The sequence below is a fragment of the Puma concolor genome, chromosome C2, assembly GCF_028749965.1.
Source record: "Puma concolor isolate L17-30 chromosome C2, mPumCon1.1.hap2, whole genome shotgun sequence".
NCBI classification, from domain to species: Eukaryota; Metazoa; Chordata; class Mammalia; order Carnivora; family Felidae; genus Puma; species Puma concolor.
Window position 1 is genome coordinate 39,210,702 of NC_141675.1, and position 25,139 is coordinate 39,235,840.

The 25,139-nt window shown below is 39.7% G+C and overlaps 1 protein-coding gene across 12 annotated transcripts in view; it reads right to left on the minus strand.

Moving 5' to 3' along the window:
* The window catches only part of SLC9A9 (solute carrier family 9 member A9), a 743,317-nt gene that overhangs the window by 614,176 nt on the left and 104,002 nt on the right, over positions 1-25,139 (minus strand). Inside the window, exon 1 of one of the 12 annotated variants that reach the window (XM_086674474.1) lies at positions 12,774-12,798. The exons of the other annotated variants lie outside the window; for them this stretch is intronic. The gene's annotated coding sequence lies outside the window, so the exon portion shown is untranslated. Of the gene's footprint in view, positions 1-12,773; positions 12,799-25,139 lie in introns of those variants that run through there. 12 annotated transcript variants of the gene reach the window in all.

A 25,139-nucleotide genomic window follows, 5' to 3' on the forward strand; every position in this document is an offset into this window, starting at 1 on the left:
TATAACTGGTAGTCACAAGTGCAGCATTTAAACTGCTCCCTTTTACCAAGAATAAATGAAAGCAAAAGACACAAAGAAAATCCTGTCCCCATCTCTACAGCTGTGCTGTTTGGATATGTTAAGTCAAAAAAGAAAAGACACTAAACACATATCTTTGAAGGAAGAAACCATATAGCCATCCTCAGCAATACTACGTACATGGATTTCTCTTTATAGAGCTTCTGGTCCAGACATCCAGGACCCACAGAAATCTGCCATAGATCACAAACTTCCTCTGTCCTGTGGCAAAACAATGTGGTGAGGTCACTGAGGAATAGTCTGCCACCAGCAACAAAGGCTCCAAAAATCACAAGACTTAGACCATAACAGTGATGATTCTTCAGCTCACCTTCCATTTGGCAGGCCGTTTCTGTTTGAATTCATATTTTTATGCTTTTTGAAAAAGTTCAAGACAATATTACTACCAGGGGCTCTGCTGATTTTTCAGCAACTGCTATGATTTGTTGGCCTTATTGGTTCTATAGATTAGATACATCCAAGGGTTCAATGCAATTAGATACATCCAAGGTTTCAGTGAGTTTTTTTCTCATTTCATGGGTTAAGTGAGTTTTTTATAATTTATGGTACTATTGTAACTCAGGAGTATAAATCATTTAGTATGCCTACATTCAACAGAATTGGCATTCAGTGTGTAGAGTGTAAATGATTTCTTGAGTAGAGAAAGTCCAAATATATCCTCCAAAGCTCTTGTCACCAAAAGCTAGAGGTCAAACATATAATATATTGGAAACCAACTAGCTCCCCAATAACAGTTTCACCCACAGGAAAATCTCTCAACCACTTACTGTAAAACTGCTGTTTCAGCTTCTTTGCCTTCTGCAACTTTTGAAGCTGATTTCCTCTCTGAGTTTAACTCAGTGGGGGGTATTTATGTGGGCTGCAGATGTTCTTTTAACACACTACCCTTTTTGGCAGGCATATATGTGATGACTAATATTCGCACTGTTTTGAAATCTGTCAGCTAACGCTTGTGAGAATTTCATGAAGCCTTAGTTAGCAGGTTCTACCTTTACAATTTTGCAATCCCACAGGTTTAGTCTTGAGTTGTTAGATTTACAAGATAACCCAAATTCAAAGTCTAGCAATTCCCTTTTCTTTTTTTCTGTTTTGATCATCATTTAATTACTTTGGTTTCCTTTTAATAATGGTAATTACTCCATCTGGATAGAATAAACTTTCTTTGGTTGTCTTATTATGACATCCAATTGCATTCTCTTACCCAATAACACAGCTCAATGAGAGGATTAAAGTCCCTGAAATGTTTTGATTGGCTAATACATTGTTTTTAAAAGTCCTAAATTTGATGTCAACATACTCAAATAAGTATATTTCACATTGAAAACTATATATATGGCTTCTCTAGAAAAAACAAACAAACAAACAAACAAAACTGGTAAGATCTGGCCCACTGGGCTCTCCTTCCCATATGGCCACAATCTGTTAGTGCCTGTTTGCCACAAATCCCATTCATCCCATTTCACTCATTCATGTTCCCTGTGTGGCCCCTGCAGTCATTTGGAAGTGTGGCCCCTGGTTCACTCTACGAATGGAATATATTCACTGTTCTGCTGTTCAATATCATTTTATTTTCTGTTGCACCAATAAAAGTACAAAAAAATGAAAAAGAAAAACATATTAATATGGCACCTACCATGGACAGGAAATATTTTAGGAAATTTAATTTAGTCTAAATTAATGTTCATAAAAACTCTTCTTTCTACAGCTGAGGGATTTAAGGCTTAGAATTGACAACATATGCAAGGGTGTATAACTAGTGGAAGTTAAATTTCTGTCTGGGGTTTAATGGCCTTAAGATGACATTTCTACGGTGATTAACTCATCTTGGTTTGTCAGGGACTTTCCTGGTTTTAGTACTGAAAGTCCTGTATCCCAGGAAACTCCTTAGTCACAGGCAAACTAATCATCCTAACAGCCAAGGTTTCCAAAATGTGAAAATCCTCTTCTGTCAATAATAACTATTCTTTCTGACATTCCTGAGGGATAATTCACACAAAGAAGAATATCAGTTAAAAATTAAGGCACTGTTTTATTAGCTGGTGACAATAATCCTTAGTGCCAGGTTCTCTGATGAAGTTGGAATGGAACCCAAAATTTAGGCACAAGGCTCAAAGAAACATTCTTGACTGTTCCTTAATCCCACTCTTAGAACCTGCTGGCCAGTGAGTCAAAAGTTCTTGCTGCAAGATGCAACATGCAGGTGAGAGGAAGTAAAGAGAAAAACAAGACGGCACAGCCCATTTCAGTGAGTATGCCCTGCCTTAGCTTGCCTATCCAGCACCATGGAAGGAAAGACTTGAAGAGAGGAGCCTCCCAGGCCCAGTAACCTTGTATTGCATGGTAATATCACCACTAGTGAACATGACCAGTTAGAATGCATAGACTGAGTTTCAGAATCTAACCAATCATTTGAGAGTTCCTTATTCTTGGAGAGGACAGTGGAGATTGTGGGCTCAGAGGATCAAGAAGGGAGATTTTCCTAGGGTTGAGGAGAGATGCTGAGAGTTCCCTTTCCTCAATCACTAGAGTCCCACCCTGCCAACTTCTCCCTCAACCACTGTGTTTAACAGAAAATACTTAAGCCAACCCAGTGCTTCATTCACTTGGCCTATCTCCCAATATTCATCCCTCTCTGAGACTGGTGAAGTGGGGCTATATATTTTGCCCCCAAAATTTCTGAAATGGGCCAGGACAGGACTGTAATTAAGTTTACTTAAGGAGCATACCATGTCCTGAACCAAAAATTCATGCCCCACCCCCCATTCTATTGTCAAATTCATCATAAATCCATCCATTAAAGTAATGAAATAAGGAGACTATTAGGCTGGGGTGGCTCTAATGCCTTGGTAGCCTATGCAAACAAACCAAATCTAAGCCACAGTCAATGCACTCAAATCTAAGAGTGAAACTTAAGAACAATCAATTACAAACAGCCACCTAGACTCTCCCAAATAAGGCAATCACTTAAGTGATACCCAATCAAATAATTTCTGAGACTCACTTCCACATCTTTTCTATAAATACTTCTCTCTTAGCTCCTGTTGGTAGAGTACTTCTAAACACTTTCAGTTTAATGCTGCCCCAGTTTAAATGGATATATACTCCCAAATAAACTTTTACAAATTTTAATGTGCCTTAGTTTACCTTTTAACACATCTCAGCTTCCCTACCCTCCAAAAAAGTCACATTAGCACAAAAATGTCCCGAATTTGAAGAATATGTACCCCTCCCATTAATAGACTCGACAGAAAAATAAGAGTTCAAAAATTTCACAAGGAAGTTAAATTGCAATAAACACTTAAACAATATTAACTTCCCCAAAACTTACTACCCAATACCTGGTTTTTCTTTGTCTGCCTGTGTAGAGTCTTGGGTCTCTGGAACCCAGGGCCAAAAACCCTCAGTGGGGGAAAAACACATTTTGGAACAATGCTGGAGCCTCTGACCACAGCAAACCCCCTCAGGCATAATGTCCCTCTCTTAAGAATGTAACAGATACCACCTACTCCCCCTCAGGTTCCCCTCAGGAATTGGACAATCAAAATACCTAAGGAAACTAAGTAAACCATAAAACTTATGTTATCTGAGGGACAGTAAGGCCATGTCTGACTCCTCACACAATGGAATGGAGCCAATCAGAAATGGACAACCCAGCATCTAGAGTTATCCAGCCAGTAAGGGTAGAACCTGAGAAGGAATGAGGGGGAAGGGAAGAGGGTACTGAACAGAACCTTATGAAACAAAGACCCTTGCCTATAGTCATGGGTATTCACCCTCAAATGCCCCCTCTCTGTAAAGAAAGCTTTCATACTACTCTTATTTTCTAATCTTATACTCTAATAAACTTTTGCCTGCTGCTCATTTTGTGTCCAGTTCTTCATTCTTCGAAGCAGCAAGACAACAAATCCCCAGTACGGAGGTAAAAAATCCTGCAACATTTCTATTCAACAACTCAGGTACAGAAACATGTTTGGCATAAATGAGGATCTCTTCTTTCTTCTACCCTACAAGGTGTGTTCCTTCAGTGCTCTGAAGTGGGAAAACCGGGATATAGACCTCACTGTTTTTTTCCCAGGTAACAATTTATCTCTGGATTGTTGATCTTTGATGGCCAGGAGTACATAAGAAGTTTCCCTATTCAGGGATAACCAGAAAGAAAGTGAATCCCCTTCCACTTGCACTGGATGCCACTTACTGGCCTTGCCCCAGAAAACATATACGAGATTCCACTTTTTATTTAGGCATTTATTAATTGAAGAAGTCCCAAAGCTGTACAGAGTGGAAGAAAAGCAAATTTGGCATTGTGCTTGTAATCTAGCCACATCGGCCCTATGCCATTAAAGGGCAGTGGCTTCACAGCTAAAGCCTCAAGAGTGAGGAGGGTCCCAGATGGATAGCCCTGGATTCTTAATTCAGCTTCTTCTCTCCTTTTGTCTCCAGCTTTGTCCTGGCAACACATCACCACTTTTCTTTTGTAGAGAGAAACAATAAATGTTACATACTAATTATATCTCAATTTGAAAAGGTTAAGAAAAAAGAAATAAAAGCTTTGGTCCATTGATCCCCTCTTCTGTCTTGCACATATTGAAGAGTCAGGCATGAGAAACTCATTGGCTTTTTATTGTATTTAATCTCTGTCAGCTTTTCACAGGGTAAGGTAAATGCAAGCTGGCCACAGTGGCTTCCCCCAACCCAGGAAGGAAGTTTCAGAGATGAAGGGAAGTATGAGCTCTGGAGCCAAGGACAGGGAGGACAAAATGGAAAACTGCCACTGGAAGCTACAGCTTATTTTAATGAAAATTTCCTGCAATCAAAGACCTGAGAAAATGCATTTCTTTGATTTCCTATTAACTGTCCACATGATAAATTAACATTCTTCTTAGGATATAACTTCTATTCTATGTCTTAAAAACTAGTAAGTCTGACCTCATTAGCTAAAAGACATTTTGCCCTATCACTTCTGTTAAGTTATAAAATGTTTATATGAACTAAGAAGAAAGGCCCCATACCCTTCATCTCTCCCTAATTTCTACACTTTTTTCCAGTGAGAGAAAGGGACAAAAGAGAAGGGAAAGCAGAATTTTCAAAAAGGTGACACTGAATAATCTTAAAAATATTTTTCTGAAATGAAGTATGTAAATGGCAAGCAGGTTGTGACAGAAATACCTCTAGTGTCTCTTAAATCTATTAAAAATCCAGCCTTTGAGGCAGGCTTTGTTGGATGATGTCTCAATGTGGGTTCCCTCAAAAGCAGAGCCTAAGACAAGGACTTAGGTGCAGCTAGTTTATTTAGATAATCCCAGGAATCACAAGTGAGGAAGTGTGCATAAAGACCAGGAAATACCATTATTCAGAAATAAAATTATAAGCCTCATTGGAGCCATTCTCCATTTCATCCATATCTTTACAGGGTCTGTGTACTTTGAAACTTTAATTTATAGGTATGCTGAAAACATTCCTTAAGCAGCACCTAAGATTAATTTTATTTATGCTTGAGGCAACTAAATTACATAATAAATTCCATGACAAACAACATGGGTCTCTTGGATAAGAAGGCAAATCATGCCCTATGGCCAGCGGAGTTAAAGTCCCATATCACCTGTGGAGACGAAATTCTACATGCTTTGAAATGTTATTTTATGATGGTTATGTCATATCTAAAGTTTATGCTTTAAATTAAAAGTTCAAAACTACCCTGGGACTCTTTGAAGACTATGTAACTTGGTGTATGCACATATAAACATACATTACATACAACCCCAGGATTGTACTCCAAATAAAGTTTAAATTAACAATAGGTGGTTAAATATTCATTTTAATCCAGCATTGAAAGTTTTAAGGGATTTCATAGGAAAGTGTGATCATAGTTCTATAAAAATGTCCTACATTACTGTGGAAGAAAACGACAAATTCACAAAGCTTTTCAATGGCATTTCTTTTGTGTGTTCTTATTACACTAGATATTAGATCCAAGAATGTTTCTTCATTACCTAGACTAAGTATGGATATGCAAATAACAATTATATTATTCAGTTAGAAGATATAAGTAAGTAATCCATTCTCATTTCTAAGCTCTAGTTGAATGTATCTGCTCCCTCCCATTCATATGTTGAAACCTAATCCTTACTATGATAATATTTGGAGTTGGTCTTTTGGGATATAATTAGGGACTAGTGCCCTTATAAAAAGGACCCCAGAGAATCCCCTTGGCCCTTCTATCATGTGAGGACACAGCTGGAATATAACTGTCTATATATGAACCAGGAAATGGATTCTCAACAGACTCTAAATCTGCTAGCATCTTGATTTTGGGCTCCCCAGCCTCCAGAACTGTGAGAAATAGATGTTGTATAAGCCACTCAGATTATGGTAATTTTGATATAACAGCCCAGACAGACTAAGACACTAGGTAGGGGAAAGAATATTCCTCAAAATACTATCAGGACATATAAATCTCAATTAAAGCTGTAACAGAGAACATTGTATTATAGAGCTGTCAGAAAGGCTCTTCAAGTTTCTCAGATTCCTTAACAAAATTCTTGAAAAGATAAGACAATTATGAACATTTACTCACTCTTCATATTCTCTCTACAAAAATAGTTTTTCTACAGCACATTTGGGCTCCACAACTGAGGGACTATAAACAATATACAGTTTGTAAATGTTAAGTGAAGAATCTTTTTTTAAAAAACAAAAATGTCTTCCTGTCTCTACTTTGAACATACTTTGAACCTTGTCTGTTAATGCACTATAATCCTGAGAAATGTTAAATTTAGAAAAAGCAGAATCAATTGATTGTCAGAAATTTAAGATTGAAACAGTGCTGAATTCCACCAAAACTTACTCTTACAACTAATTTATATCCATGTGAAAAATGGAATTGTTCTATTAGGATTCAGCACTTTAACCTCAGTTCCTCCCTTTCACTATCTTAACAAAAGAAGAATATACACAAAATAAAAACTGAGCAAGAACACAGTTATACCCGAAGTATAAGGCTTTGGTGAACTATGTTTGAGAATCTGGCTTAGACCAGAGGCCTCCCACCTCACCCAAAATCTACATGGGAAAGTAAGGAGAACACATTCAGAGACACACCTCCTGAGGTAAGACCAGATCTGCAGGGCAGACTCCACATCCATGCACTTAGCCTGTTTTAAGAAGGGAGGTCTCCTGCAGAGACAGCAGCAAAGAGAAAGAAAAAAAAAAAAAAGAATGTTAGTGCTCTACCCACCCCTCAACCTTCAGGGCTCACTTCAACTGCAATGATCAAAGGAGATAAAATGTTCAACCTTCTCTGCTCCCAAGCACTGGAAACTCACCTCCAGTAAGGTGTAGCCCAACTGATATGAGAGTGGGATCACCCACTGAACATTCCTGTTCCAAGGGATCAAGAGAGAGGCAGAAGCTCCCTCGTGGCACCTCCAAAAGGTTAGATGTATAGGTAGAAGTTTCCTCCTGCATGGACCACTGCAAAATGTGGGGATAGTAGCAGAAGGATTGTCCATTAAGTCTCCTCAGGTATTTGTGCTTTAAACCTGTTGCATTTAACTGTCAAGCCTGTTAGGCTGTCAGGCTGACCCACTCCAGAGAGGAAACCAGCAATGTGTCTAAGCAATTCTCCTGTATTCAAGAGGATGCTTCTTTTGAATCCTCCTGAGACCAGTGTGTTGAGTGATCTAACTGTTGCTCCCTGTGAGAAAGGATAAACATTCATAAATTTGCCTTAACTCCACCTCATACCAAAGGACGAAGAATTATTCCTATTCAACTTTTTTGTGTGTAAATTGTGTTGATCTGTATTGTGCAACCAGTTTTTTTTAAAAAGTAAACAGGCTCCATGCACTAGCATAAAAATACTCAAAAAATGCTCAAAAAATAAAACAACAAACATCCCAAATTTGAACACTGATTATTTGATTATTAAGTTGAAAGAGTAAGCACTAAAATTCTAAATCAAATTCCCTTTCCCCTTGTAAACTAAATTCATTTTTTTCTGTATACTTTCTGATTTTGTTGGATTGGTCTCATTCGGATGGGGCCAGATTTCCTTCAGCAGCTGTAGTACTTTAGACCATCTCTGAAGCACTGAGATGACTATAGCTTCTTCAGCAACTACAAAGTTGAATTAATCCAGCCACAAACATTCATTCTGGTGTGCTAAAGAAAAGGACACCTGAGAATCACAGCGCCAGACTTACTCTAATAAGTTAAGAAAACACAAGCAAGCAATTCCCATGCCACTTAGAGCATCATCCCAATCAAAATTATCTGTCCACATTTTTGTAATTAGTACAACCCAGGTCTGTATTTTTGTCATCATTCATGGAACATTGCTGAGAGTTTTTACCACTGGGAAATGCAGGCATGTGAAGAAAACACAAAGTTACAGGTAAAATATTTTGGTATCAGGATGACCAACACAAACGTCCATATGGGCATGTGGGCCAGAGGAATTTAAACCCACAAGGGAGGAAGTACCCATTCAGTGGCACATTGTGTTTCCTACACTAATGGGGAAATTCACTTGGATATATACTGCACCGTCTCGCCATTAGAGAGAAACATTCAAAATACTATCTTCTTTTTTTAAAAAAAGTTTATTTTGAGAGAGTGAGAGGGTGAGAGTGGGGGAGGCACAGAGAGAGAGGGAAAAAGAGAATTCCCAAGTGTCAGAATCTGCACTGACAGTGCAGAGCCGATGCAGGGCTCCAAACGACAAACCATGAGATCATGACCTGAGCTGAAATCAAGAGTTGGATGCTTAACCCACCGAGCCACCCAGGTGCCTCAATACTATCTTCTTTTAAAACCATAAAATGTGCAGTGATGACACCTCTAGTCCAGTTCTCCAATAAATTTAAATTTATTGGCCGTCCTGTGTTTGTCCTGCATGTTGAAAACCTCTTAATTATTAATGAAATGACAAACATCTAGACCTTTAACATACTCCACTATAAAATCATGTGAGGGAATTGTTACGATATGAATGGCAACAGTTTTATGGTTTGTTGGGGCTGCATGATGAATATTGTTTTATTTCCTCTACTTTCATGTGAGCTGAAAATCTCCATAATAACCTTTTTTTTAAATGAATTTTTATGTCTCTCTTGATTGCTGCATTATGCTTTTTTTTCATGCGATTTTCCCTAAAACCTTGACGTTCCTTGACTTTTGGACTTACCAATCCTTGAATACATTTTTCTCGCATAATCAGTGATGCAACTATTCCTTCAGATACATCTTTTCTTACAGCAGTTTGATAATCCCCTAATATTCCATTCCCTTCTGTTCTTCCATGAATCCTACAAGATCAGCAGGGCCTTGAATGTTTTTTCCTCCTGGGTAGCATTGATAGCTGGATTAGAATGCCTGACGTCTTCTTTCTTTTAAGACAAGACAGTTATTCTAGGGTCCCCCATACAAAATTAATGAGTTCCAGAGCAATCAAATGTGTTCACTGTTTAAAAATATCCAGTCACCTTCTTCACCCTAAATTGTATAATTCTACCCATAAGTTATCTTCCATCTGCCCAGCAGCTAACCCTGGCTTGTAAATTATCTCTTTTGAATTATTGGGCTACTTTTACAGTGACTTATCGTCCCTAAACCCTTGTTCAGAGTCCTAAGTCTATGAATTTCCTGGACATCTTCCCCCAAACCATGGCCATATGAGTTTTGCAAACTAAAGCGATGGTGTCACCTTAAAACTCATCAAACAGGGGCGCCTGGGTGGCGCAGTCGGTTAAGCGTCCGACTTCAGCCAGGTCACGATCTCGCGGTCCGTGAGTTCGAGCCCCACATCAGGCTCTGGGCTGATGGCTCACAGCCTGGAGCCTGTTTCCGATTCTGTGTCTCCCTCTCTCTCTGCTCCTCCCCCGTTCATGCTCTGTCTCTCTCTGTCCCAAAAATAAATAAACGTTGAAAAAAATTAAAAAAAAAAAACTCATCAAACAATGTTTAATGTATTCTCTGCTAATCTTCCAGTCCTTTTATCAAATATTTTCCATTCTTTTCTGAAAACACCATGCAACATTTCCACAAAATTTATATGTATATGCAGATACATAAGGGGAGTATTTTCAGGTTTACAAAAAATTAAGAGACAGATACAGAGATTTCCCTCATATCCTTTGCCCACACATGTATAGCCTCCTCATTACCAGAATCATTCATAAGAATGGCACAGTTTTTTTACCGAGAACAAACTTAAATTGATATATCATAATTGCCCAAAGTTCATAAAGTTCTCTGTGGTGTTGTACATTCTACAGGTTTGGAAAAATGTATAATGACATATGCCCATCATTATAATATCATACAGAATATTTTCACTGCTCTAAAAAAACTTCCGTGCTCTGCCAATTCATCTCCCCACTGTCTCCACCTACCCCTGGCAATGACTGATCTTCTCATCTCCATAGTTTTGCTTTTACCAGAATGTCATATAGTTGGGATCAAATAATAGTAATGTAGCCTTTTCATATTATTTTCTTTCCCTTATTAACATGTATTTAATGTTCTTCCATGTGTTCTCTACCTGGGCTTTCACTGGGGGAGTTAACCCAGTTAGCTTTCTCCATCTTACTGTTTTTATTTGTTCTCTTGAGCTCTCCGAAGTCCTTGATTGGGTAACAATAAAATATTTCCCTTTTTGCTAGTCCCATCTTTTTTCAAGAATTCAATCTTATTTCACCTCTATTTCAAAACATATGACTTCATTTTACTTTCAGTTTTCCTCATTGATGCTCTGATTGCAAGATCAAACCTCTTTCCAAAGAGTTTTCTGTCCTTGATATATCACTAAACAAACCAAATTCCTAATGTCAGAGTGTTCTGGGTAAAAATCTTAAAATTGTTCCTCTTTAGCCTTTGGTTCATAATAAGGAGGTTTTGTTTTGCCCTCTACTTCCACTTAAAAATGTGATATAGCCACTATAGGAGAAGGCCAACATTCCTCTTTCTTTCTTCCACTACCCTTATGTGGTTAAAACTAGTTGCAGTTTCTGAAATCTACCCCCATGAGCAGAATTCTAAACATATCCAATTCAGAGCCAATTTATGACTGGAGGTACAGGTCAGGGTATTTCCAGAACCCTTTGCAGTAGCCTCATGAGCCCTAGAAATTATTTGTCTCTTGATGTAGTTTAAAACAAAGTAAAGAAGTCAGAATTTGGAACAAGTGCTCTAGAGTTGCTACTGAGGCCTGATGCTGAAAAACTAGAGGATGAAATGAACACAGTAGTACCCAGTGCCCCATGGGAAACTTAACTTACAGACCTGGCTGAGAAGCACTATGTGGGGGGACAAAAAAGATGCCATGAAAATGATAATCATTCTTTCCACAAATGTCTAAAAAGGCCTTGAATAGTGAAGATCACCTGCTTTGAGGTGGAGCTCTATAACTGGAACTCTGCTTCTGAGCATCCTTGTGTCTGATGCACCAGCTGTGGACATGCTATAAGCCACTATGAGCTGTCCCAGCCTAAGCTAGCCACCAAGTCCTACCCTAAGATTCTCAGTCTCCTTAGATTTCCTTATAGACCAAATGCCCATCTTGCGTATCTACTTGTTTCCCAGCCCATATTTTTGAGGTATTTTAGGTTAAAATTTTCTCTTGCTCACCTCCAGGGTGTTGACTGATGAAGTGAATACTTAAAAAATAGATAGCCAACTGTATTAATGCCTTAGCAGTGCTTCTGCTGAAGTATATTGGAGAATGGAGCTTGGATCTTAGAATTAGAATCTGCACATCACAATGGGGCTGTGTCCAGGCTGCAGACAAGACTGTGTAGCCACTTACCAAGCCAGCTTCAGGGACAAGTGCTATATTTTTTTCTTTTTCTTTTTCTTTTTTAAGTGTACGAAAGGACAGTAAACATCCTGTTCATTCTCCCAGGCATTGCATCACTTCCATTCCCAAGGGGTTGGCATCAGCTCCTGTCTGCAGTGTCCCACAGGCTTGGCCTCCTCTCTCCTCCTTCATCATTTATCTGATTCCCCTTCCTTGTTATATGTTTTGCCTCCATAAAAAGGTATATTGCCGTTTTGAAATAATATTCGACGTGGTTCTGCCTACATTGCCACTAAGAGTGTTGACACAGTAGACACAAAGATGATGATTATGCAGACATCTAGGATAACAAATGGTGTTTTCTTACCCTTTGTCCCTTTTTTTCTCCTATCTCTCTAACTCCTCTACTCTAAGGAAGCTCCTCCAGATACGATGTCCCTTTCCTCCTTTTATGCATTGGGTGCTAGCTCCACACTGCAGTCCCAGCTGTCTAGTGACATCTTTGTGAGTCCATGCTTGTCCCGTCATGCTTTCTTTTCTTTCTTCCTTTTATATTATCTCATTTTCTCCCTTCTTTTGCATTCTCTTTCCTTTCTCTCTAATTTCCCCTACTCCTTCTGTATTCCCCTGTCTTCTCTCCCTCACCCTTCTTTCATCTTATTTCCCCTTTCAGCCCAACTTATGAGACACTGAGCCAACTGGGAGGCAAACAGGAAACATGCAAGGTACTTTGGGGACACTGAGAACACTTGATGCTCTGAGGGTGAAGGGTCCAGTCCTGTGCTGGGTGTCCCTGGCCATAACAGTATCTAGAAGCCAGGATTGGCGTGGCATTTACATTCTACGCACATTTTCCCCCTGGAGTTCACCCTACTAAATTATTCCAGTTTCAAGTACTTACTTTCTTTGGCCTCAGTTTCCTATCTCTCTCCCCCAGTTCCAACTTCACTACACCTTGGGAATATCTGTTATAAAAAATAGGCAAGAATGTTTTCTTACTACCCTGTTCTTATTAATATAAAACAATTGCGGAAGAGGTAGTTAACAAACAAAATGTACAGATGCCATTAAATCACAAGGTAACAGAGATTTAAACATCTCACGGAATTCTCATTCTCCCAAGGTGTGTACTATTCCTATAAACTCCTAAGTTTTTTTTCTATTTTTTTAAAAATATAATTTATTGCCAAATTAGCTTTCATACAACACCAAGTGCTCATCCCAAAAGGTGATGCCCTCCTCAATGCCCATCACCCACTTTCCCCTCTTCCCCACTCCCCCATCAACCCTCAGTTTGTTCTCAGTGTTTAAGAGTCTCTTATGGTTTGCGTCCCTCCCTCTCTGTAACTTTTTTTTCCCCTTCCCCCCCCCATGGTCTTCTAATAAGTTTCTCAAGATACACAAAGTCATAAATTCCTAAGTTTTAACAAGAAATCCAGAGGGCATGTTAGAGTTCTACTGGTCTGGCTTTCTGGAAAGCACATTTCTGGGCAGCCATTTGCTCCTTGCTGTGACAAGCAATAATTCTTCAATAATTTTTGATAATTTTCTTCTGTTAACAGTGGATTTCTATTCAGGAACACCTCTGCTTTCTTGTTGAACACCACCCTCTACATCTCTCAAATTCAAATGTGTCCCCCCTCCCCTGCCTCAATGTCCAGTAACTATTGTTGCCTTTAAGGATGGCAGAACCAAACCAATGTGCGCTCTGTGTCACCTCTCAACAATCTGCTCTTTAGTATTTGACACAGGTCCTGCAAGAGGCATGTTAACGAGTCAAGAGAACAGATCTAAATAATAATCATTTAAACTCCCAAAATGCAGAGATGCAGCAGTGCTACCCTGGAAGTCAAATCTACCTTCACTGCCACTCCAACCAGGCTAGAAGTTTAGACAACTTTTATAGTATTTGTCTTACGTTCCCATTTCTTAGTTTTGCCATAGTTTGGGTTTTTCCAGATAGTAATAATAGCTAACATTACTGTTACCATAGGAATTCATACAATCAGCTCAATCACCCAATGAAATAGGTACTATCACTATGCTCATTTACAATAAGAGGAAACTAAATGCAGAGGAAAGGCACTTGTCCAAAGTCCTACAGCTAGGAAGTAGTACAGCTGGGATAGGACATCACTTTATCATTCATCTTTGGATTTGAAAATAATGATAGTGAAAATATAGACTTAATTAAGACCCTTTTGTATTTCTATTTGAGTTCTTTCTTCTTTTTCCCATTTTTGATCTCATATCACACAAATCCTCCTAAGTCAGAATTCAGATAAAAGGCCTTGAAATGCATAAATTTGTTCTGAAAAATAACACCATTAATTAAAAGCGAAATTTCTGTTTCATCAGAAAAAACATGATTAAACTTGCCAGAACATTTTCTTGGGTTGAAAGTGGAAGAGGATTCTGACCACCACACTTGTGAAGGAGCTTTTAATTACTATTCATTGCTTCCATTTTTAAGGGTGAACATGAAACCACTTCATGCTTAGGCAGTTAGATATCTGATTTTATTTTGCCCCTGTTTTTTTTTTCAACATGTAATATTGAAAAGAATTGTTTTACTGCTTATAATGATGTACATCAAGAAAACAATGCCTCATTTATTTTATGTCAGGATTGGATAAGGCTCTTGGTGTGTGTCTTAGTCAATTTGAGCAGCTATCACAAATTACCACAGATTGGGTGACTTATAAACAACAGAAATTTATTTATTTATTTATTTTATTTATTTATTTATTTTTTTATATATGAAATTTACTGTCAAATTGGTTTCCATACAACACCCAGTGCTCATCCCATAAAGGTGCCCTCCTCAATACCCATCACCCACCCTCTCCTCCCTCCCACCCCCCATCAACCCTCAGTTTGTTCTCAGTTCTCAACAGTCTCTTATGCTTTGGCTCTCTCCCATTCTAACCTCTTTTTTTTTTTTTTTTTCCTTCCCCTCCCCCATGGGTTCCTGTTAAGTTTCTCAGGATCCACATAAGAGTGAAACCATATGGTATCTGTCTTTCTCTGTATGGCTTATTTCACTTAGCATCACACTCTCCAGTTCCATCCACGTTGCTACAAAAGGCCCTATTTCATTTTTTCTCATTGCCACGTAGTATTCCATTGTGTATATAAACCACAATTTCTTTATCCATTCATCAGTTGATGGACATTTAGGCTCTTTCCATAATTTGGCTATTGTTGAGAGTGCTGCTATGAACATTGGGGTACAAGTGCCCCTATGCATCAGTACTCCTGTGTCCCTTGGATAAATTCCTAGCAGTGCTATTGCTGGGTCATAGGGTAGGTCTATTTTTAATTTTCTGAGGAACCTCCACACTGCTTTCCAGAGCGGCTGCACCAATTTGCATTCCCACCAACAGTGCAAGAGGGTTCCCGTTTCTCCACATCCTCTCCAGCATCTATAGTCTCCTGATTTGTTCATTTTGGCCACTCTGACTGGCGTGAGGTGATACCTGAGTGTGGTTTTGATTTGTATTTCCCTGATAAGGAGCGACGCTGAACATCTTTTCATGTGCCTGTTGGCCATCCGGATGTCTTCTTTAGAGAAGTGTCTATTCATGTTTTCTGCCCATTTCTTCACTGGGTTATTTGCTTTTCGGGTGTGGAGTTTGGTGAGCTCTTTATAGATTTTGGATACTAGCCCTTTGTCCGATATGTCATTTGCAAATATCTTTTCCCATTCCGTTGGTTGCCTTTTAGTTTTGTTGGTTGTTTCCTTTGCTGTGCAGAAGCTTTTTATCTTCATAAGGTCCCAGTAATTCACTTTTGCTTTTAATTCCCTTGCCTTTGGGGATGTGTCGAGTAAGAGATTGCTACGGCTGAGGTCAGAGAGGTCTTTTCCTGCTTTCTCCTCTAAGGTTTTGATGGTTTCCTGTCTCACATTCAGGTCCTTTATCCATTTTGAGTTTATTTTTGTGAATGGTGTGAGAAAGTGGTCTAGTTTCAACCTTCTGCATGTTGCTGTCCAGTTCTCCCAGCACCATTTGTTAAAGAGACTGTCTTTTTTCCATTGGATGTTCTTTCCTGCTTTGTCAAAGATGAGTTGGCCATACGTTTGTGGGTCTAGTTCTGGGGTTTCTATTCTATTCCATTGGTCTATGTGTCTGTTTTTGTGCCAATACCATGCTGTCTTGATGATGACAGCTTTGTAGTAGAGGCTAAAGTCTGGGATTGTGATGCTTCCTGCTTTGGTCTTCTTCTTCAAAATTACTTTGGCTATTCGGGGCCTTTTGTGGTTCCATATGAATTTTAGGATTGCTTGTTCTAGTTTCGAGAAGAATGCTGGTGCAATTTTGATTGGGATTGCATTGAATGTGTAGATAGCTTTGGGTAGTATTGACATTTTGACAATATTTATTCTTCCAATCCATGAGCAGGGAATGTCTTTCCATTTCTTTAAATCTTCTTCAATTACCTTCATAAGCTTTCTATAGTTTTCAGTATACAGATCCTTTACATCTTTGGTTAGATTTATTCCTAGGTATTTTATGCTTCTTGGTGCAATTGTGAATAGGATCAGTTTCTTTATTTGTCTTTCTGTTGCTTCATTGTTAGTGTATAAGAATGCAACTGATTTCTGTACATTGATTTTGTATCCTGCAACTTTGCTGAATTCATGTATCAGTTCTAGCAGACTTTTGGTGGAATCTATCGGATTTTCCATGTATAATATCATGTCATCTGCAAAAAGCGAAAGCTTGACTTCATCTTTGCCAATTTTGATGCCTTTGATTTCCTTTTGTTGTCTGATTGCTGATGCTAGAACTTCCAGCACTATGTTAAACAACAGCGGTGAGAGTGGGCATCCCCGTCGTGTTCCTGATCTCAGGGAAAAAGCTCTCAGTTTTTCCCCGTTGAGGATGATGTTAGCTGTGGGCTTTTCATAAATGGCTTTTATGATCTTTAAGTATGTTCCTTCTATCCCGACTTTCTCAAGGGTTTTTATTAAGAAAGCGTGCTGGATTTTGTCAAAGGCCTTTTCTGCATCGATTGACAGGATCATATGGTTCTTCTCTTTTTTTTTGTTAATGTGATATATCACGTTGATTGATTTGCGAATGTTGAACCAGCCCTGCATCCAGGAATGAATCCCACTTGATCATGGTGAATAATTCTTTTTATATGCCGTTGAATTCGATTTGCTAGTATCTTATTGAGAATTTTTGCATCCATATTCATCAGGGATATTGGCCTGTAGTTCTCTTTTTTTACTGGGTCTCTGTCTGGTTTAGGAATCAAAGTAATACTGGCTTCATAGAATGAGTCTGGAAGTTTTCTTTCCCTTTCTATTTCTTGGAATAGCTTGAGAAGGATAGGTATTATCTCTGCTTTAAACGTCTGGTAGAACTCCCCTGGGAAGCCATCTGGTCCTGGACTCTTATTTGTTGGGAGATTTTTGATAACCGATTCAATTTCTTCGCTGGTGATGGGTCTGTTCAAGCTTTCTATTTCCTCCTGATTGAGTTTTGGAAGAGTGTGGGTGTTCAGGAATTTGTCCATTTCTTCCAGGTTGTCCAATTTGTTGGCATATAATTTTTCATAGTATTCCCTGATAATTGTTTGTATCTCTGAGGAATTGGTTGTAATAATTCCATTTTCATTCATGATTTTATCTATTTGGGTCATCTCCCTTTTCTTTTTGAGAAGCCTGGCTAGAGGTTTGTCAATTTTGTTTATTTTTTCAAAAAACCAACTCTTGGTTTCGTTGATCTGCTCTACAGTTTTTTTCGATTCTATATTGTTGATTTCTGCTCTGATCTTTATTATTTCTCTTCTTCTGCTGGGTTTAGGCTGCCTTTGCTGTTCTGCTTCTATTTCCTTTAGGTGTGCTGTTAGATTTTGTATTTGGGATTTTTCTTGTTTCTTGAGATAGGCCTGGATTGCAATGTATTTTCCTCTCAGGACTGCCTTCGCTGCGTCCCAAAGCGTTTGGATTGTTGTATTTTCATTTTCGTTTGTTTCCATATATTGTTTAATTTCTTCTCTAATTGCCTGGTTGACCCACTCATTCGTTAGTAGGGTGTTCTTTAACCTCCATGCTTTTGGGGGTTTTCCAGACTTTTTTCTGTGGTTGATTTCAAGCTTCATAGCATTGTGGTCTGAAAGTATGCATGGTATGATTTCAATTCTTGTAAACTTATGAAGGGCTGTTTTGTGACCCAGTATATGATCTATCTTGGAGAATGTTCCATGTGCACTTGAGAAGAAAGTATATTCTGTTGCTTTGGGATGCAGAGTTCTAAATATATCTGTCAAGTCCATCTGATCCAATGTCTCATTCAGGGCCCTTGTTTCTTTATTGACCGTGTGTCTAGATGATCTATCCATTTCTGTAAGTGGGGTGTTAAAGTCCCCTGCAATTACCACATTCTTCTCAATAAGGTTGCTTATGTTTATGAGTAATTGTTTTATATATTTGGGCGCTCCGGTATTCGGCGCATAGACATTTATAATTGTTAGCTCTTCCTGATGGATAGACCCTGTCACTATTATATAATGTCCTTCTTCATCTCTTGTTACAGCCTTTAATTTAAAGTCTAGTTTGTCTGATAGAAGTATGGCTACTCCAGCTTTCTTTTGGCTTCCAGTAGCATGATAAATAGTTCTCCATCCCCTCACTCTCAATCTAAAGGTGTCCTCAGGTCTAAAATGAGTCTCTTGTAGACAGCAAATAGATGGGTCTTGTTTTTTTATCCATTCTGATACCCTATGTCTTTTGGTTGGCGCATTTAATCCATTTACATTCAGTGTTATTATAGAAAGATATGGGTTTAGAGTCATTGTGATGTCTGTATGTTTTATGCTTGTAGTGATGTCTCTGGTACTTTGTCTCACAGGGTCCCCCTTAGGATCTCTTGTAGGGCTGGTTTAGTGGTGACAAATTCCTTCAGTTTTTGTTTGTTTGGGAAGACCTTTATCTCTCCTTCTATTCTAAATGACAGACTTGCTGGATAAAGGATTCTCGGCTGCATATGTTTTCTGTCTAGCACACTGAAAATCTCGTGCCAATTCTTTCTGGCCTGCCAAGTTTCAAAAGAGAGATCAGTCACGATTCTTATAGGTCTCCCTTTATATGTGAGGGCACGTTTACCCCTTGCTGCTTTTAGTATATGTGCTGCTGAAGCGAGCACCCCCTTGCTGCTTTCAGAATTTTCTCTTTATCCTTGTATTTTGCCAGTTTCACTATGATATGTCGTGCAGAAGATCGATTCAAGTTACGTCGGAAGGGAGTTCTCTGTGCCTCTTATTTTTCAATGCCTTTTTCCTTCCCCAGTTCAGGGAAGTTCTCAGCTATTATTTCTTCAAGTACCCCTTCAGCACCTTTCCCTCTCTCTTCCTCCTCTGGGATACCAATTATGCGTATATTATTTCTTTTTAGTGTATCACTTAGTTCTCTAATTTTCCCCTCATACTCCTGGATTTTTTTATCTCTGTTTTTCTCAGCTTCCTCTTTTTCCATAACTTTATCTTCTAGTTCACCTATTCTCTCCTCTGCCTCTTCAATCCGAGCCGTGGTGGTTTCCATTTTGTTATGCATTTCGTTTAAAGCGTTTTTCAGCTCCTCGTGACTGTTCCTTAGTCCCTTGATCTCTGTAGCAAGAGATTCTCTGCTGTCCGCTATACTGTTTTCAAGCCCAGCGATTAATTTTATGACTATTATTCTAAATTCACTTTCTGTTATATTATTTAAATCCTTTTTGATCAGCTCATTAGCTGTTGTTATTTCCTGGAGATTCTTCTGAGGGGAATTCTTCCGCTTGGTCATTTTGGATAGTCCCTGGCGTGGTGAGGACCTGCAGGGCACTTCCCCTGTGCTGTGGTGTATAACTGGAGTTGGTGGGCGGAGCCGCAGTCAGACCTGATGTCTGCCCCCAGCCCACCGCTGTGTCCACAGTCAGACTGGTGTGTGCCTTCTCTTCCCCTCTCCTAGGGGCAGGATTCACTGTGGGGTGGCGTGGCCCGTCTGGGCTACTTGCACACTGCCAGGCTTGTGATGCTGGGGATCTGGCGTCTCAGCTGGGGTGGGGAGGCAAGGTGCACAGGGGCAGGAGGGGCAGGCTTAGCTTGCTTCTCCTTAGGTGATCCACTTCAGGAGGGGCCCTGTGGCAGCAGGAGGGAGTCAGATCCGCTGCCGGAGGTTTGGCTCCGCAGAAGCGCAGAGTTGGGTGTTTGCGCGGAGCGAGCAAGTTCCCTGGCAGGAACTGGTTCTCTTTGGGATTTTGGCTGGGGGGTGGGCAGGGGAGATGGCGCTGGCGAGCACCTTTGTTCCCCACCAAACTGAGCTCTGTCGTCAGCGGGCTCAGCAGCTCTCCTTCCCTTTGTTCTCCAGCCTTCCCGCTTTCTGAGCAGAGCTGTTAACTTATGACCTCCCAGCCGCTAAGTCGCGCTTGCTGTCGGAACACAGTCCGTCAGGCCCCTCCGCTTTTTGCAAGCCAGACTCGGGGGCTCTGCTTGGCCGGCGAGCCGCCCCTCCGCCCCGGCTCCCTCCCGCCAGTCCGTGGAGCGCGCACCGCCTCGCCGCCCTTCCTACCCTCTTCCGTGGGCCTCTCGTCTGCGCTTGGCTCTGGCGACTCCGTTCTGCTAATCCTCTGGCAGTTTTCTGGGTTATTTAGGCAGGTGTAGGTGGAATCTAAGTGATCAGCAGGACGCGCGGTGAGCCCAGCGTCCTCCTACGCCGCCATCTTCCTCCTATCTCCCAACAACAGAAATTTATTTCTCACAAGGTGGGAAGCCCACTTCCTGTTTCACAGACAGCTGTCTTCTAGCTGTCTTCACATGGTGGAAGGGACAAGGAAGCTCTCAGGGATCTCTCTCTCTCTCTTTTTAATGTTTATTTATTTTGAGAGAGAGAGAGAGAATGCAACCAGGGGAGGGACAGAGAGAGAGGTGAGAGAGCATCCCAAGCAGGCTCCACATTGTCAGCTCAGAGCCTGATGAGGGGCTTGAACTCACAAACCATGAGATCCTGACCTGAGCCAAAACCAAGAGTCAGACACTTAACTGACTGAGCCACCCAGGTGCCCCAGGTGATTAGAGTTTTAAATACACAGAGAACTACAAATCAGTGTGAAAAAGAAAATACAGGAAAAATTCTATAAAATATGAATAAATAATTTACAGATCTGTGTATATACAAACTATAGTCAAGTAAAATGGGGTTCATTTAATAACAAGAAAATGCAAATTAAAATGAGATATTTTTCATCCATCCAATTAGCAAAATTTAAAGAGTTTATTCATGTTCAGATCAGTGTTGGCAAGAAAGAAGAAAAGCAAACATTCTTACACACACTGGGATCTCTCTTATAAAGGTACTACTCCCATTGGGTGGAGCACTAATGACCTAATTATCCCCTAAAGGCTCTACCTTATAATACCATTACATTGGGGATTAGGTTTCAACATATGAATTTGGTGGGGGGAGACACAAAACTATTAAACAATTTATAGTAGTACAACAAGTAGACTTAAGTTCATTACCGGTAAAATATATTGTTTCCTTGCCCTCTTCCAATGTTTTACATAAGGGCAGTTTATTCTCAAGTACAAGCAGTCTCATAGGTTAGCTGGACTTTATTTTGAATATACATATAAGATATAACTTTAAATGCTTAGGGCTTCCTTTCATGGGCTGTGTCACACCCTGCATATCAAACTTACATGAGAAAGCCAATTACACACTGGACTGTTAGATACTTTGATTTTTAATTCTGAGTCTGCCACAGGCATATGTCTCTGAGAAAGTCTTTGAAAAACCGTGTTTTCACTTCTTTCCTTATAAAATGAGATTCTACAATCTGCTAGAGAAATTCTGAGGATTACATATCAAATGATGGCAAAGCACTTTGAAAGTACTAAATGGGATTATTAATAATTTAAGAGAGAAGCAAGCCTTCATCTGAGTTGTTGAAAGAAATATGTGGCATATTTATTTCAATCATTTATCATTTCACTGAAATTTCCTCTACCTTGAGCTACTCAGAAAACACCTGATTCTTTTTAAAATGGGACTTTAAAACTGGTTCTCTTTTTATAGTTTTTCAAAGTACTTTCATACCAGTTACCTTATTGGAACCTCACAAAAACCCCAGGAGGTATAAATAACATATTATGTAGGAATGAGGCTGCAAGAAATAGAATATCCTAAAAATATTCTTTTAAACAAATAGCGTTTATTATCCTTGCTTTAAGGAAAAGACCAGGGTTAAGAAGTTCAGGGCAGATCAAGAGACTCAGTGGTGTCATCAAAGATTTAGCCTTTTGTCTTTTCCCTCTGCTATCTTTGCTGAGTTGGCTCTTCACTTCATGTTCACAAAATGGCTGCTATGGCTCCCGAAAAAATTTGTTTTCAAGGTAGAAGGACACCACACTAACCACATCTGTTCCTTTACAAGTAAAACAAAAGCTTTTCTAGAAGCTACCCCTGGCAGAATTACTCTAAAACTAGATCATATGACCCTTGCCAGGGCAAGAAAAGGGAAGGCAGTGAGTGTATGGTTTTTTATGCTCTGTAGAGAAAGACAGAAGGGAAGGAATAAGGGGGCTGAGAACAACTCTGAGAACCCAATGCCAGTATTGATGAAGAATGAGAAGCATTAAAAAGTAATTTTTTCCAGATGGCACAGCAAAGAAGATTAAAACAGATCTGAATTTTTCTGCTTAAGTGGAAATATCTAACAATAAATTATAAAGTCAACTGAAATTTTTTAAGGGGTGACCACGCTGAGGCCTACTTCAGCTACTCTTACTGACATATACTCATACATATATGACCCCAGGTACCTCCATACCAGTGCTGAAGCAGAAGAATGACTTTCCTCCTGTGCACATGATCAACTTGTTAGTTTTTGAGGAATCACCTTTTACCAGCAGTCCAACATACAGCCTGCTCTCCTTTTCTTGTTCTCCATTATGAAGGGAAATTCAGCAAGGCCATACTGAATAAGTTGGAAAAAGTAATCATTTTAAAGAGGACAGCAACAGGGAAGACAACTTTTGTGTCTCCCTGTCTGAATCAGTCATAGTTTGTGTGCAAGAAAAAGAGCTTAAAAAATATAATGCAGGGAATTGTGTGCTTAGGTGTGTTGGAGACAATAGAGGAGTAAGGTACAGAAATGACTCCCAGTCAACATCATACAACATGCTTGTCAGGAGAACTGCTACCTCTGACATATTCAGAGATGTGGGACTTCAGAAGGTGACTTTTGGGTTAGGTGACCTCAAAACTCATTGCCAATTCTGTGATGCAGGGTCCAGGAAGCTGCAGTCACCTCCCTTCCCATCACAGCTGCTCCTTGACACACCTATCTGGTTATCAACACACTAGACTTTTGCTCCAAAAAAACCCCAAAGTCTTCACAATTATGTTTGCCAGTAGAAAGACCCAAAGCAAGATGGCACCCATCTCATATCTACCTTAAAGGCTCTGCATAAGTGCATTCAATTAGAGTCTAATTTGCATCCAGAACACCAGCCTTGTGGGAGTTTAGGAAAGGTAGGATTTAGTACGCCAGTCTCTGCATGATTCTACACACACATGGAAGTTAGAACTGATGCTGAGTGCCGTCATGTCCATAACACTGCTGCCCCTTTCAAACACAGATGGAAGACAGGGACCAAAGGGTTAACAGTAGAAAAGAGTTTTCCATTAGTGTCTACCTTTTGGCCAGGACTTGCTCATGATGTATGAATTTAACTTGGTCATAAGTTCCAGTGACAAAGGCTTAATTTAGCATAAATTCCACAGGATATCAGATCTGCTGTCTGGTATATAAAAAGCAACAGTCATTATTTACTGAGGACTTATTTTGTGCCAGACAGTATTATTAACGCTTACATATAATTTATTAAAACTCACAATAACTCTGTATGGTAGGAAACGTTATTAGAGCCAATGTTCAGATGATGAAATTGAGGAACAGAGTCCTGAATATTGTAGAGATACCAGTGGTGGAGCCACATTTAGCAGAGCAGTCTGACTCCAGAGTCCAGGTTCCAAATAACTATAATGTATCGCTGCTCCATAAAATTAGTTTAATATACAGCTATACTGGAGGAATTTGCCCTTCACGATCTCCCTTTTGATTCACCATTAGGATTCTGCTGGTTCCCTGATCAATCAATTTTGATGACTTTTATAGAAATAATCCAAGATGGTACAGTTATAAGCATTCCTGTTCAGCTAATCCTATTTGCCACTGGTATCTATCATAAAATTAGATCTGTATTTTGCTTGAGATTTTTTTCTGAGATTTAAACTCACATTGAAAGAAATTTATCATTTTCCTAAGAGTTCCCCCAAAATCAAAAGGAAGGACCACTCATTTTACACTTTTCTCATATCAGAAAAAAAGGCCTTAATTCTTCAGAGGAGGCTTGGGGGGCCAAATGTTATAGGACTCTCCCCTTAGGCACACTTGATTAGTCTAAGGTTTTTCACAGGATAGTGAAAACTGTAACTAAGAAAAGAGCCTTAATTCTTCTTAGGGGGCCAAGCTGTCAACTGGGAATTAGAAACACATACCATGAAAATGAAGCCAGATGACCTGAAAAAATGATACATGGGAAAAGAGAAGTACCAACGACCAACAGATAGGGGGAAACTAATATAGAGAGGGTTAATTGTGGAAGCGATCAATCTGATTATAGCTGTGCCTGACTGACATCAAGCTGCATCCCCTGTCTTTATTTCACGACAGTACCCCAGAGGTCTTCTCAAAAACTTCCAATAATTTCCCCTCTATTTTACTCATTCATTCCTATATAACAACAAACCATCCCAAAACTTTGTGGCCCCAAACAACGTTATCATTTATTTTGCTTATAAATCTGCAGTTTGGGCAGAGCTGGGAGGCAGCAGTTTGCCTCTGCTCCAGTCAGCACCAGCTAGGATGGCTTGTAGGTTGAGGACTACAGGAGTCTGAAGGCCGGCTCATTCACTCCCAAGCCTGGCAGCTGATACTGGCTGTCAATGGGGACCTCACTTGGAGCTGGGGTGGGAACACCTTCACGAAATTCTTCAGTCAGAGGGGCTACCTGACTTCCTTACAAGGTAGCTAGATTCCAAAGGCAAGCATCCCTGGAGAGGAAGAGAGTTGGGGCAAGTATATCAGCTTTCATATAACCATGAAATTAAAAAATGGTCACCTCCACATAGTCGCAGGCCCACCCAGATTTATGTGGAATGTCAGCATCATATTGTAAGAAGAGCTTGTGGTGTGTACTACATTGATGTGGATAT